General features: G+C 39.4%; 1 protein-coding gene and 1 long non-coding RNA gene across 2 annotated transcripts in view; one reads left to right on the forward strand and one right to left on the reverse strand.

Annotated features, from left to right (window-relative positions):
- ST6GALNAC3 (ST6 N-acetylgalactosaminide alpha-2,6-sialyltransferase 3) overlaps positions 1-13,165 on the reverse strand; it is a 570,108-nt gene that overhangs the window by 43,222 nt on the left and 513,721 nt on the right. The window lies entirely within an intron of this gene.
- Positions 1,450-10,407, forward strand: LOC116564089. Its single transcript, XR_004274715.1, has 3 exons — positions 1,450-1,579; positions 4,622-4,804; positions 10,298-10,407. It is a non-coding gene; the product is annotated as an uncharacterized LOC116564089 (long non-coding RNA).

Genomic DNA, 13,165 nt, shown 5'->3' on the forward strand with positions numbered 1-13,165 from the left:
ATCATTTAAACTAGGGAATAAAATGTGGGATCCTTTACCTTGCATAAGAACATCTTCACAATTTTACCTCTGTTTACATTTCTGGCCTCTTGGCTGCAGGCTGACACTTTACTTGCGTGTTATGTTTGATCCACTCAGAATAACTCACAGAACTTCTTTCTGTGCCAATTGTAAATTAGATAAATATTTATTATGGAGGCACCACATGCCAGGCACTCTTCTGGGTCTTAGGGACATAGATGAGGTGTCCTGGTGCATGCTCTTCTGGATGTCCTTCCTTTAAATTCTGCTCACATATGACCTCCTCTGTGTAGCCTTCACTGGTCCTCCCAGGTAGAGGCAGCCAGGCTGTTTTCCATGCTTCTGGAATTTATTACCTCACACACACAGCTCCAATGTGGCATATTACAGATATGTGTTTTTGTATCTCTTTTCCTCACTAAACTGAGGGTTAAAGTCCTAGACAGAGCCTGTATCTTATTCATCTCTATCCTCAGTGTTTAGGGTAAGTAATGCTAGGCATGAAGCAGGTGCCTGATAAATATGGAAATATTTTCTGAATGAATAACATGTGCCCATGATGTATGTCTAGGATAAATCTGCATCATGCACACTTGCCTGGGGATCTCTGGAAAAAATACAAACGCATCATTAGAGGACCCTCCACCACACGCACATGTAATGTGAAAGTAATTCTACAGACTTCTGAATCAAAATAAAATTTATTTAGCTGAAAATAAAAGATAAACATAACTGGAAGGGAGGCTACCGTTGTTGCTTCAGGGTGGTGAATTTCCAGAGGAAACCTGGATATATATACCAGCTGCTTCCTTTGCCTGAAATGTCCACCACACACACACATACACACACACACACACACACGCACGCACACACACACGCACACACAGCCTAGCTAACTGTTGCTAATCTTTCATATCTCATTTGTATTTTTTTAGGGAACCCTTATCACCACAGATTACGTCTCCTGTCATGTATTCTTAGAGCATCCAATATCTTCCTTTAGTAGCTTTTATCTAGCTATAATTATACTTATGTTTTTTAAATTATTTTCTATTTCTTTTTCCAAGCCATAAGTTCAACAGGGTAAGCTCCACATATGTTACATAGGAGATTCTCAATGCATATTTATTGAATAAGCAAATGAATAATCTGCTTTAATATTCATAATAACCAACCAAGGTGAGCCCTGTTATCATATGCACTTTCCAGAGAAAATGGACACTGAGTACAATTAAGTAACTTTCCCGAGATTCCAGAGTCAGAGACGAAACAGTGAGATAGTTACTGGCTTTCTGCATACTGGCTTCCTGTATCACAGAGAACTAATTCAGAGCTATTTTAAAACTTTAAGTAAATGAGCTCAGCTTTATTATTCACTGTTGAATGCCTAAGAAAATTTTAATTTTAAACATGAGTTTAAAAAAAATGAGTAGATCCACAGAGGGTTTGTCTTTTTTGATCTCTCAGCTCTGATTGGAAATAAGTCAGTATTAGCAGTGTTGTTAAAATCTCCACCATGAAGATCCATCAGGGTGCTTGGAGTCTAACAAGAGAAAAGGTAAGCTTATTTCCTTTTCTAATATGTGGTTCTTGTTTAATTCCCAGCGTATGTTTGAAATGATTTTAAAAAGAAATCTGATATTTGCAGTTTACTGAAACATCTGACAAATGGGTATTGAAGAGCTTATTGTTGCATAATTTGACAGCCTTTAAAAATCCTAGTCCTATTTTTCTTACAGAATGAATATATTTCTTCACATTAAAAGACACTGAAAAGTAATGGCAGATGAAACGTGGTCATGTTGAGCAGCTGCTCAAGAACTTCAGTAAAGTATGGGCCTTGATTACAAAGAGAGCTGTATGGGCGTTGATGAGAAGCAGAAACACAGGCACATCTTAAGTACCGAAGTCCTCAAGGGTACAACTTGGCTATACTGAGCACATTTTCCAAGGCCATTTGCTGATCCTGCTCTTAACGGCCAGTGGACTGGGCTAGAATTCATTAAGATGCATCCCTACTTTGTAGGGTACTTAGCCCATTGAAAAAGGTGATGCTGAATAAAAAATGGATTATAAGAGCAGAACTGGAGACTTTCTCCCACCTCTCAGGGAGAAAGTAAGGACTATTGTTGCTCCCAACTTCCCAAGTTTGGTATGGACAAAAACTAGATGTATGAAGGGGTGCTGAGGGGGCATCAAGGAAGAATTGCTTTCTAACTCACTAGGTATCTGCATGCCCAGTTCATCTGCTTATAGTGGGATCTTGCTATTTTCAAAGCTCAGTTAAGCCACCCTTAGAGCAAGTCAGTATTTCTATTTCTTTTCTTTCAGATAGATTCTCTTAATATTACCCAAGCAGCCAAGCAGTTAGGAGGAGAGCTCCAAGGAGTCAGTTCCCCCACCTGACATGTTGTATCATAGGAATGCTGAATTTCAGACATGAATTATTTTAATGGCCCATTTTATAAGCCATTCATTGTCTGAATTCTTACAAGAATGATCAAGTTTTATTCTTTAACTGCTTAATAAAATTCCCTCCAGCTTTTCCAGCTCAGAAGGAGATCATGGAAAGCTGGCCAGGGCACATTTGTCCTGTGAGCCAGGTAGATTCCTTTATACCAGGGTATGATGTATGTCCAGGATCTGTTGGTTAGAAATGGGCTCAATGCAGGAAGCACAACGTTAAGGGACATATGCTTCAGGGTTATTTTTCTAACCTGGGAAAGTGCATGATTCTTGCAAACTGCTGTGAAAGTACTTGTCACGTGAAATAGTTTAGCCCTAATGAAAACTCCCTAGAATAACAAATAAGGAGATATTTGTGAATGGCATGAAACATCAGAAACCAAAGCAGTGTTTTGCTGTGACGAAATGTCTTGGTACATTATTTATGCATTTTTATTTTTATTCAGAGCTGCATAGAGACATGTCTGCTTAAATACATTAACTTTCCCATTCTACTAATTCATTGAACAGAATAGATTCAAATCGCCAGTGCATCAGTCAGGATCTACACAGGAAATAAAACTACTGTAAGTGCTTTAAACAGAGAAAATTTAATGCTTGGAATTGGTTACACACATGATAAATGACCTGAAAAGCTAATCAGGGACAGAGGGGGCAATTCAAATATATATAAGAACAGGAAGCCACTACCTCTAGGACGTGGTATTTCCAGAAATCAGTTACTCAGGCTGGAACAAGTGGAACCTAGTGAATGCCTGGCAGAAGCTGGGATCATGAGGGAAAGGATGTCTAGTGGGAGTGGAGCCCCAGAAGACACAGCTTCTTCCTGCTGGAAATGCCTCCCCAAGGCAGAGGGAGAAATACAGTGACTTCTCCCCTTTCCTCATCCTATACTTGTCCACTAGTACCCATAATTGCCAAAACTACTGGAAGTTAGTTGTCAAGGGAGCCCCTGCAAATGGTGTTTCCTGTGATTGGCAGCAGAGTAGAGGAAGGGTGGGAAATGAATCTAAGGATATGCAGGCATATGGCCAACTAGCACATGTGCTGATCTACAGCATCCTGTCCATGGCAAATATCAAATGCATTACTTTTGTGCTATTAGTTTTGAAGCTCAGTTTACTTCTTTTCTTTAGCTTATGTGTCTGAGTAACTTCGACTAATCCTTGTGTTCTGTGTAGCACAAAGACACTGGAGTTTGCTGTGGTAGAAAAGCAGAAATCCAGAAAACATGAAAGGGAGGAGACAGGTGGGGAAGGCATCATATACTTTATTTATATGGCTACATTTTTTAAAAAACTAGGGGAAATGCTTTATTTTTTTAATTTGTATTTCTTTGGACAGACACTATTAAAAAAAAACTACCTGTGGCTACTAAGCATTCACTGGGTCTATCATTCTCTTTTAAGACGGCTTTAGGGGAATATGCAGTAGAAAGAGAAATGGGATCTAGGCTGAGATCTGATCTGGTCAGGAGCAGATTGGCTGCGGGTAAAAATGGAAAAGGCGAAGTGTGTGCTCTGCATGTTCATCATCCCTGTGTCCTGCCTTCTTCTCCTTCGGGTTTGTGCCAGGTCTCCCAGGGATAGCTTCCCTGGTGCCCTCTTTACTCTCCTCAAGGCCTGGTGGATCCTAACTGATGGATGTTTATGGAGAGCTGGTGCTGTCACAGCCAGTAGCAGGAAGGACCTCTCTGCATCTGTTGGTACCCTGAGCCTGCCACTCATCAATACCAGCCTCCAGGCTTTTCCCACCCACGTGCCATATCTCTTGTCCCATTGGATGTCATTAGACCTGATCTGAGCTGCCTGAGGGACAGGCTTTCCTTTTAACTTCCGTTTATCGAGAGCCCATTATGTGCCTGGAACTTGACTGGATGCTTTTTCTCGATTATCACATTTAATACTCATGCCAACATCAGGTTACAGACCTGATGAACAGACCAATTTAGAGATTAAATAATTTTCCCAAAGTCACTCAGCCAGTAAGCCTAGAGGTGGGATTTGGACTTGATTCGTTGCGTGTAAGCACATACTGCATCATACTGTCCAGGGCCAGGACGGGCAGCAGAATACAGGCTCCTCCACATGTACGTCAGCCTCCCAGCATCTAGAGAACTTTTCCCTTTAACCAGGCATCTCAAAGCCACAGTCACAGCTCTGGACACACAGGTGCTGAGAAGAACTGATCAAACAGTAATGTCTCCATGGGGACCAGCCAGCCAGCAACAGTGTACACACTCACTGTGTACTGACCAGGACTCAGAAAATCTGTTCTGCCAATCCCTGGACTCCTAATTAGCCTTCCATCTCCCAAAGTGAGTCAGTGTCAGGTAATCAAACACATCTCTTTCCTTGTCTCCTCTCATTTAGGGGGCTGTAGCTAATTCCTACAGCTTATTCTGTACTACCCATCAGAACTAATATAAAATCATTCTAATAATAATCCACCCAAACTGGCCTTCATATCTGGTATCTGGAATATAGCAGAAATCTTTTCATTCAGCATTGGAGCATTGCATCATCCAATGAACTGACTGCAAATGGTCATACAGGCTAACCTAAAGGTTATAGATCAGTAGGTAAATGCAAAAATTCCATTAGTTTTCAGACCTGGGGTTTATGACATTAATTTAAAATGAAATCAAAATCCTATACAGAAATAGGAAAAGCACCCTGGATAGATTCACTTTTAACAGCATCCACTTACCTATTACACAAGGGCCGAGAAGGCAGTAGTTTCTATATCATGTAGTTACTTTTTATTCCTGTTCATTGACTTTGACAAAGACAGTAAATAGCATACAGAGAATAGATACATTTTGAAGAAATATTAAAACACTGATTAATGTCACATTAAGAAGTATAAAGTCTCTTGGGTAGAGGGAGAAAAATTAAAATGCCTTTGGTTCTTAATGAAACTGCACCAGGCTTATATAAATCTAAAATCCTTACTTTAACCTGAGTTTAAAATAATGGGCTAACTTGACAGTGCTTTACAAATCCTAGCAATGAACATTATCATTTATTACCAGAATGAGTGATAATAGGAGTAGCAGGAGATAGTGCATATTGGGAAGTGTCCAAAGAGTTTAGCAAGACAATATTTCTTTTTCACAATACAAAGATAAAACAGTCATAAAACTGAGAGTTCATTTCATTCACTTGGAGGAGAAGGGCAGGTGGGTGTTCTGGTTAGACAGATTGCAACCTTCTTCTACAGGAACATAAAGGAGAATGAAGAAACACAAGAGGTAATATTCATACTGCAGTGCAAGGAAGTACATGGATTTAAAGTCCATCACAGTAATTAAATTTCAATGTTGACACAGTACATCTCAACATTCAGAGTTCTAAATATGGTTTATACAGTGCCTGTGAGCAAAATGCGATGCACATGAATATTTATCTCTGTAGTGAAGCTGCTTCTGCCACATGCTCTGAAAAGAAGGGTTGAGATTAGGACAGACCAAAACAGAGTCCACAGAATTTGATGATAATCATTTCAAAATAGTTGAAATGAGCCTGTGGCCTCATCAGAGGCAGTGATTTTCAAGCATTTTTGGTTGCAGAACCCTTTGCACAAATGAAATCTAATTAGAAACTAAATATTTGAAATGGATTGAAGTGAGATAGGCCAGTTGATTTTTGCAGGGGGTCAGGGTATTCCAGGCCAGTGACTTTTCAATGCCATACACTTTGAGACGCATAATCTAAAACTATTCTTTTAGCCAATAAATAAGTAAAATGGGCCTGGTTCCAGCATGAACTGTGCATTTACTCTGCACCTGCCCCTCCACCCAGTATGTCCAACCATGCCTCCGAGGTGGTGTCTGCACTTAGGCTCTCCCCTCGTTGGAAGTGCCTGGGACTGCAAGGGGTTGTTCTTCCCCTTATGCTTAACATGTTTCTCCAGCTTTAGCCCTGATTTCCTTAAGCATATTTGTAGTTTTGTTTGGTTTTTTTGAGATGGAGTCTCACTCTGTTGCCCAGGCTGAAGTGCAGTGGTGTGATCTTGGCTCATTGCAACCTCCGCCTCCCGGGTTGAAGCAATTCTCCTACCTCAGCCTCACAAGTAGCTGGGATTATAAGTGCATGCCACAATGCCTGGCTAATTTTTTGTATTTTTAGTAGAGATGAGGTTTCACCATGTTGGCCAGGTTGGTCTCAAACTTCTGACCTCAGGTGATCCATCTGCCTCAGTCTCCCAAAGCGCTGGGATTACAGGTGTGAGCGGCAGTGCCTGGCCAAGCATACTTCCAGTTTTTTTAGTCAGCTTAGGTTACATGTGCTGTGGTAACAATCCCAAATCCTCAAGGACTTAGCTTATTTCTTGCTAGCACTGCATGATCATAATGGGCTGGCTAGATGTCTTCTTCACTCTGCGACCCAGACTAATGAAACACTCATATTTGGGACATTGCTGGCCTTGTGACAGAGAAAAAGCCCCATGTGGCAGTACATTACATAAGGTCTCTAAAATTTTCTGCTGGGAAGTAGCCTATATCAGTTCTGCCCACATATCATCGGACAAAATAGGTCAATTGATCTTTGAGAAAGCTCAACTCAACCATCTCAGTTTAGTTCCTTTTGTCGCATGATTTCAGTGGTGGATACATATTTCTTTAGAGGTAGTATGACTCATGCCACTTTCCATTGAGAGCCAGGGGTAGGATTCCTTATATTTTTCTCTTTTAGAGCTTGTTTCTCCTATTAGGATTGCCCACTAGGTAATTTCATGTCTGAGGCTGCTACTAGCATTTAAGATATTGGCAAATCAGAGATACCTAATGCACCCTGAACAAAAATATTGCTATGCCTTAATGCTGCTGACTCTCCCAAGAGGATGTTTTTGTGGAACCCTATAATTATGAAATCATGGCTTTAAAAAACATTTTTGGTGCACATTAAGATTGACAGACATGATTTGCAGCAGGAGGAATTGGGCTTTGCATCACAGATGCTTATTAGTGAATTCATGGATCAACAGGCCCACAACATGTTCATTCATTCAGCATCAATTCTGAATCAAGCAAGCACTGTTTCAGATCAAATCCTCCTGTCATGCAGTTTACAAATACAACCCCAACCTGGGATAGATATTTGACATCATAAATGACATCCTCAACATCTGACATTAGCACAACGGCTCCACTGATCCCAGCTCTATCATTTACTAACTATAAGACTTGGGGCCAGTTACTCAGCTTCTATAATACTCCCCATACATAAGGTAGGGAGAATAAAATTAACTACCTCATAGGTTTGGGGTGAGGATTTCCTGAAATAGCGAAAAGCACTTAATTGTGCCTGAGCTAAACAAGTGCCAATAAACATTAGTCACGGTCCTCATCACCACCATGATCAGACTACGTATTAGAGTGGTGATGGTGAATAGAATTTTAAGGGGTGAAGGATATGAACAGACACTTTTCAAAAGAAGACATTTATGAGGCCAACAAACATACGAAAAAATGCTCATCATCACTAGTTGTTAGAGAAATGCAAATCAAAACCACATTGAGATACCATCTCATGCCAGTTAGAATGGCGATCATTAAAAAATCTGGAGGCAACAGATGCTGGAGAGGATATGGAGAAATAGGAACACTTTGTGTTGGTGGAAGTGTAAATTAGTTCAACCACTGTGGAAGACAGTGTGGCCATTCCTCAAGGATCTAGAAATAGAAATTCCATTTGACCCAACAATTCCATTACTGGATATATATATACCCAAAGGATTATAAATCTTTCTATTATAATGACACATGTACATGTATGCTCATTGTGGTACTGTTTACAATAGCAAAGACCTGGAACTAACCCAAATGCCCATTGATGATAGACTGGACAAAGAAAATGTGGCACATATACACCATGGAATACTATGCAGCTATAAAAAACGATGAGTTTGTGTCCTTTGTAGGGACATGGATGAATCTGGAAACCATGATTTTCAGCAAACTGACACAAGAACAGAAAATCAAACACCGCATGTTTTCACTCACAGATGGGTGTTGAACAATTAGAACACTTGGGCACAGGGAGGGGAACATCACACACTGGGGTCTATTGGGGGACTGGGGGCTAGGGGAGGGACAGCAGGGTAGGAGAGGTTGGGGAGGGATAACACTAGGAGAAATGCCTGATGCAGGTGATGGGGGGATGAAGGCAGCAAACCACCATGGCATGTGCATACCTATGCAACAATCCTGCAAGATCTGCACATGTACCCCAGAACTTAAAGTACAATTTAAAAAAAAAGAATTTTACCTGAAAAAAATATGGAGGTCTTTATTGAAGAAGCTTAAGATGGGTCAACAGTATTATGTAGCTGTTTAAAAAGCTAAAGACACCTTAAGTAGTTGATGAAAAATGTTATATTATAAAAAAAATTAGTTCTACTTCAGTCTTCTCTGATTAAAATTCACCTGGAGTATAGAAATATGATTTTGGTGTGGGACATTCATTTCTGAAAAAGAAAGAGTACTTAGTATATCTGCATTGCACAGGGTCTTATGCACATAGTTCCTATAAAGATGAGTTCCTGGCATCATACAGTGAATAGCATTCTTTCATTTTTGTTAAATCAGCAGAAGTCATGACATATTCTAGCCTTAGTTTCTTCTAAGAGTTTTTCAAACAACTGTTGGGCAATCCTACAGGGATATTTTATAATGCCCTTCCGAATGTCAAAAGGACTTATCCCAATCCCTAATTTCCTGCTGATCTTTACCATCTGTTACTTTGACCTTTTCATCAAAGGCTCCTCAAGCTGCTGGAAGCCCTGCATGTTAACACCCAGTGGAATACTCTTCCTGGGTTTCTTTGCCTCAGTCCCAACACTATCACTTATATACATTTTGTCGGCCATAATGGTTTCAAACAGTTAACCAGAACACAAAAATATATGCCATAAAGAGAGGCTCCTGAGGGGTACATAAAAAACATCACTGAAGACTTTCAACTCAGTATGGTACAGTAGAGTATTCACTGGCTGAGAACATTTGCCATATGGGGCACAAATGTTTGCAGCCTGACAGCATCCGGTACAATCTCCCATATCGGCTCTCATTGGCTCAGAGTATGCCGGTACTCTGAGGATCTGAAAAATTTTATATTAACAGTTTGTGCTAATTAATTGTTCTATAGATATTTCCTTTGAGAAACTATTACATACACAAATAGTACTGTAGCAACCCAGCCAGCAAGGACAGCATGAAATGGTACATGGGCTCAAATTTAGTAGCACTTTAAGAGAAATAGAGATAAAGTGTTGTTTGCTTAGAAGATAAGCAGGTGATGAGAGAAACAGGAAAAAGTCAAAGGAACTAGGAGTGTGAACCTCCAAAAGAAAACACAATTCACTTGAAAACTACTTCCAAGCAAAAAGGAAAGCTGACTTGCTCTGTCCTGTTCAGGAGGGCAGAAATGGGGGACAAAAACTGGGTAATAAGAAAGCACATTTTTGTTCAGCTTGAGAAAATATTTTTAATATTTAATACTGTCCCCCACAAAGGAATAGTTTATGTTCTGTGATAATGAACTCCTTATCAGTAGAGGTAGTAAATGTGGATGGCTATTTGTTAAGGGATTCATGCATTGAGTAGCGTGGTGGTTTATAAACAGTGGCCACAAACTCTTTGACATTCCTTCATAGAGAGGTCTATGTACCGTCCTCTTAAATCCACATGGGATTGCAATTACTTTAATTAATTAAGGATGAGGAAGTGACACTATGTGATTTCCAAGGCTGAGTTATGAAAGTCTATACAATGTTCACCTAATTTCTTGAAATGCTTGCTTTGCAGATGCTCTATCTCAGAACCCAGCCACCAGGCTGTGATAAATCCAAGCCACATGGAAAGACTGCATGTGGGAGGCACAATTCAAATTAGATTTGAACTTTCATTTATATCCACTGTGTCACTGGAAAAATTAGAAATAAATTAAGTTCTACTAAAATCTAATATCCTATTTGTCTACGGCACCATCACTCATCTGCATGTCAGAGTCAACATGTTAAACCTTCTCCTTGAGTACTGTGCAACATATTCTGAATTAAATGGTCTAGTCAAACTGGTTTATATATGTATTATATTATTTAGTTCTGACTTATTAATTAGCCCTCTCAAAATGGACAAGGAGCATAAAGAGATTTCTGCAAAGAAACCATAGATTGACTAAAAATAGTAATAAGACAAGCACATTGATGCAAGAAAAAACTAGAAGAGCTGATACATCTCCTAGGGCAAGTTTCTAGCTAGCCACAGTATCAGAGTAAAAGCTGTGATGATCTGATCTCATCAGAACTAACTCAATGATTTAGAAATTACCCAGGAGACGATTGGAAGTGCAGATTTACATCCAATAAATTATTGACTCTTACCCAAAGAGTTATTGTGCTTGTTATATTAATGATGATAGTACATATGTACATACTTGTAACTAATAGATAAAATTAGAAAGTTGAAAAATATGAAATTGCCAATGTTCAACTACTTTTGACCCATAAAATATCAATTTCATATGGTTCAATCTAATTTGTTTAGGTTAAATGCTCAAAAATTATTTACTTTGGAGTGAGTACAGTAAAAATGTCTATGTAGACTATTGATTTAAGGAATAAGATACCTGATAAGCATTAATTTAGCATACACAGTGCTTAGGAAACTGTTAACCATCGCTCCCCAGATGTGTATATATGTGAACACAGACACATGATGTCTTACAAAATTATTGCTTTGCTTGTCTGATGAATAGATAATTTTAACACATGTACTCTTTCCAATTGGGGTGGATCTTAGCACCCAGGTAGATTATGAAACACTGACTTGAATGACAATAATTATTCTTTGCCTGACTCCATCCTGCAGTGATCTATCTAGAAAATCAACATTCCTTAGTAAAAAACAAGGCTTTAAAAAGAATGATCTTTATGGGAGCTGGTGGTTATAGAGAATTTTAGTGCCAATAAAAAGAAGATGAGGATTACTTGTTCCTTTGAGGCTGTGAGGTAATTAAAAAACAATATTTAGTGGGTTTTAGAACACCTATTTCCATGAAATCTCAGCACTAAACAATTCAGGGAAATCGGAATAGATAAATCACCTAAACAGATCAGAAAAAAAATGGATAAAGCAACCATAATTCTATGCTACCTCCACCCCCTCCAGATTCATTAAATTATTTCAACCTCTTGGCATAAAATCCCATAGCACTTCAAAGCATGTGTCTTGCTTTGGTGCTTGTCAAAATTAGTGTCTGAAAGACTGTACAGGGAATGCTTTTCCATGCAAGGGGCAGTTTCCTATTGAAGCCCCTCTCCCAAATTACTCAGAAATGTCCTCTCAACCTGCACATGCAATATCAACTCTCTCTTATCAGCTAAGATTGTTCTGTTTCACGGCACCATATCTAAAAGCAGGTTTATGCTTTAAAGTAAAAAGAGGTTATGGGTTTATTTTTTTGTTTATTTGTTCTTTCAGTCATTGATTCATTCAACAAGTATTCAAGTGACTACCACAAGCCATGCAGTGATGAAGACATAAAAAGAGTACAGCAATTTGCAACCTGGGGCTAAGGGGCTATCAAAAAGTTAGAATTCCAAACACCAGGTGAATTTGGTTCCCTAAGATAACATAAAAATGTGAGAAGAATAAAACAGGTTGTTGAAAACTATGTGTTCTGGCACCTTTGTGTTTCTCAATAATTTACATATAAATACTGGCTCCTTCAGGAACTATCCCCAAGTTAAAGTCAGGCGACAGAACACCTGGAAAGAGCAAGAGACAGAAAGGGTAGGCTTAGTGAAAGGGAGAGGGTAGCAGCTATTTCCAAAATCCCTGGGATTCAATATCCTCAACAGAGTGAAGAGTGGACATGAATCTGTCAAAACAATGTGAGAGTAACCTGTAAGAGCCTCCTACAGGCCAAAGATGTAACAATTTAAGCATCAACAGGAATGATATAAGTATAATAGATTGAAATACTTCAATAATTTTTAAATCCATGTGTTCTTCATGATATTAAAAAATTATTGAGTACTGAGGGATACTGTCAGGGAACTAATGATAATTTTGAAAACTGAAAATAAAAGTGTTGTATTTGACTGGAGCACAAGACAAAAGTACGCCAGATTGCAGGGTCATTTATTATGCCGGCGACCACAGAGGACTCACGTCTCTCCAACCTGTGGTGCCAAAAGGAGGGTGCCACGATTTTTTATACCCGAAAAACCACCTTGGGAGTGGGGGTGAGGGGCGGGGATGGGGATGAAAAGGTTTCGGACATTCCAAGGGCTAGGGGATTCTGTGATTCACCTCCTGGGTGGAGACAAGGGCAGGGGTCTCCGGACATTCCAAGGGCCAGGGGACTTTTGTCATTCTGTTTGTTACTCAGTGGTTTACAGAAGTCAAGATATACATTTGTTTACACATCGTCTGGGTGGTGATAAAAGTCACAGATTTTAGCAGTTACTGATAAGAAAAGGTAAGCAGCTTTACATAGTTTTGAAGAACAAACTAACAGTTCTATTTACAGAGGCCAAGGACAGTAGTTATTGTGAGGAGAATGGGGCAGCCACTTCAACTTATTTAAAAAACAGTTTTGCATTTTATAAAATAGTGTTGCTCAGGTTCTGGCTCTAGGCCAGCACAATATCACAAAAGAATCAAGAG

Source organism: Sapajus apella, unplaced genomic scaffold, assembly GCF_009761245.1.
Source record: "Sapajus apella isolate SASKATOON/1434 unplaced genomic scaffold, GSC_monkey_1.0 scaffold36, whole genome shotgun sequence".
Lineage (NCBI taxonomy): Eukaryota > Metazoa > Chordata > Mammalia > Primates > Cebidae > Sapajus > Sapajus apella.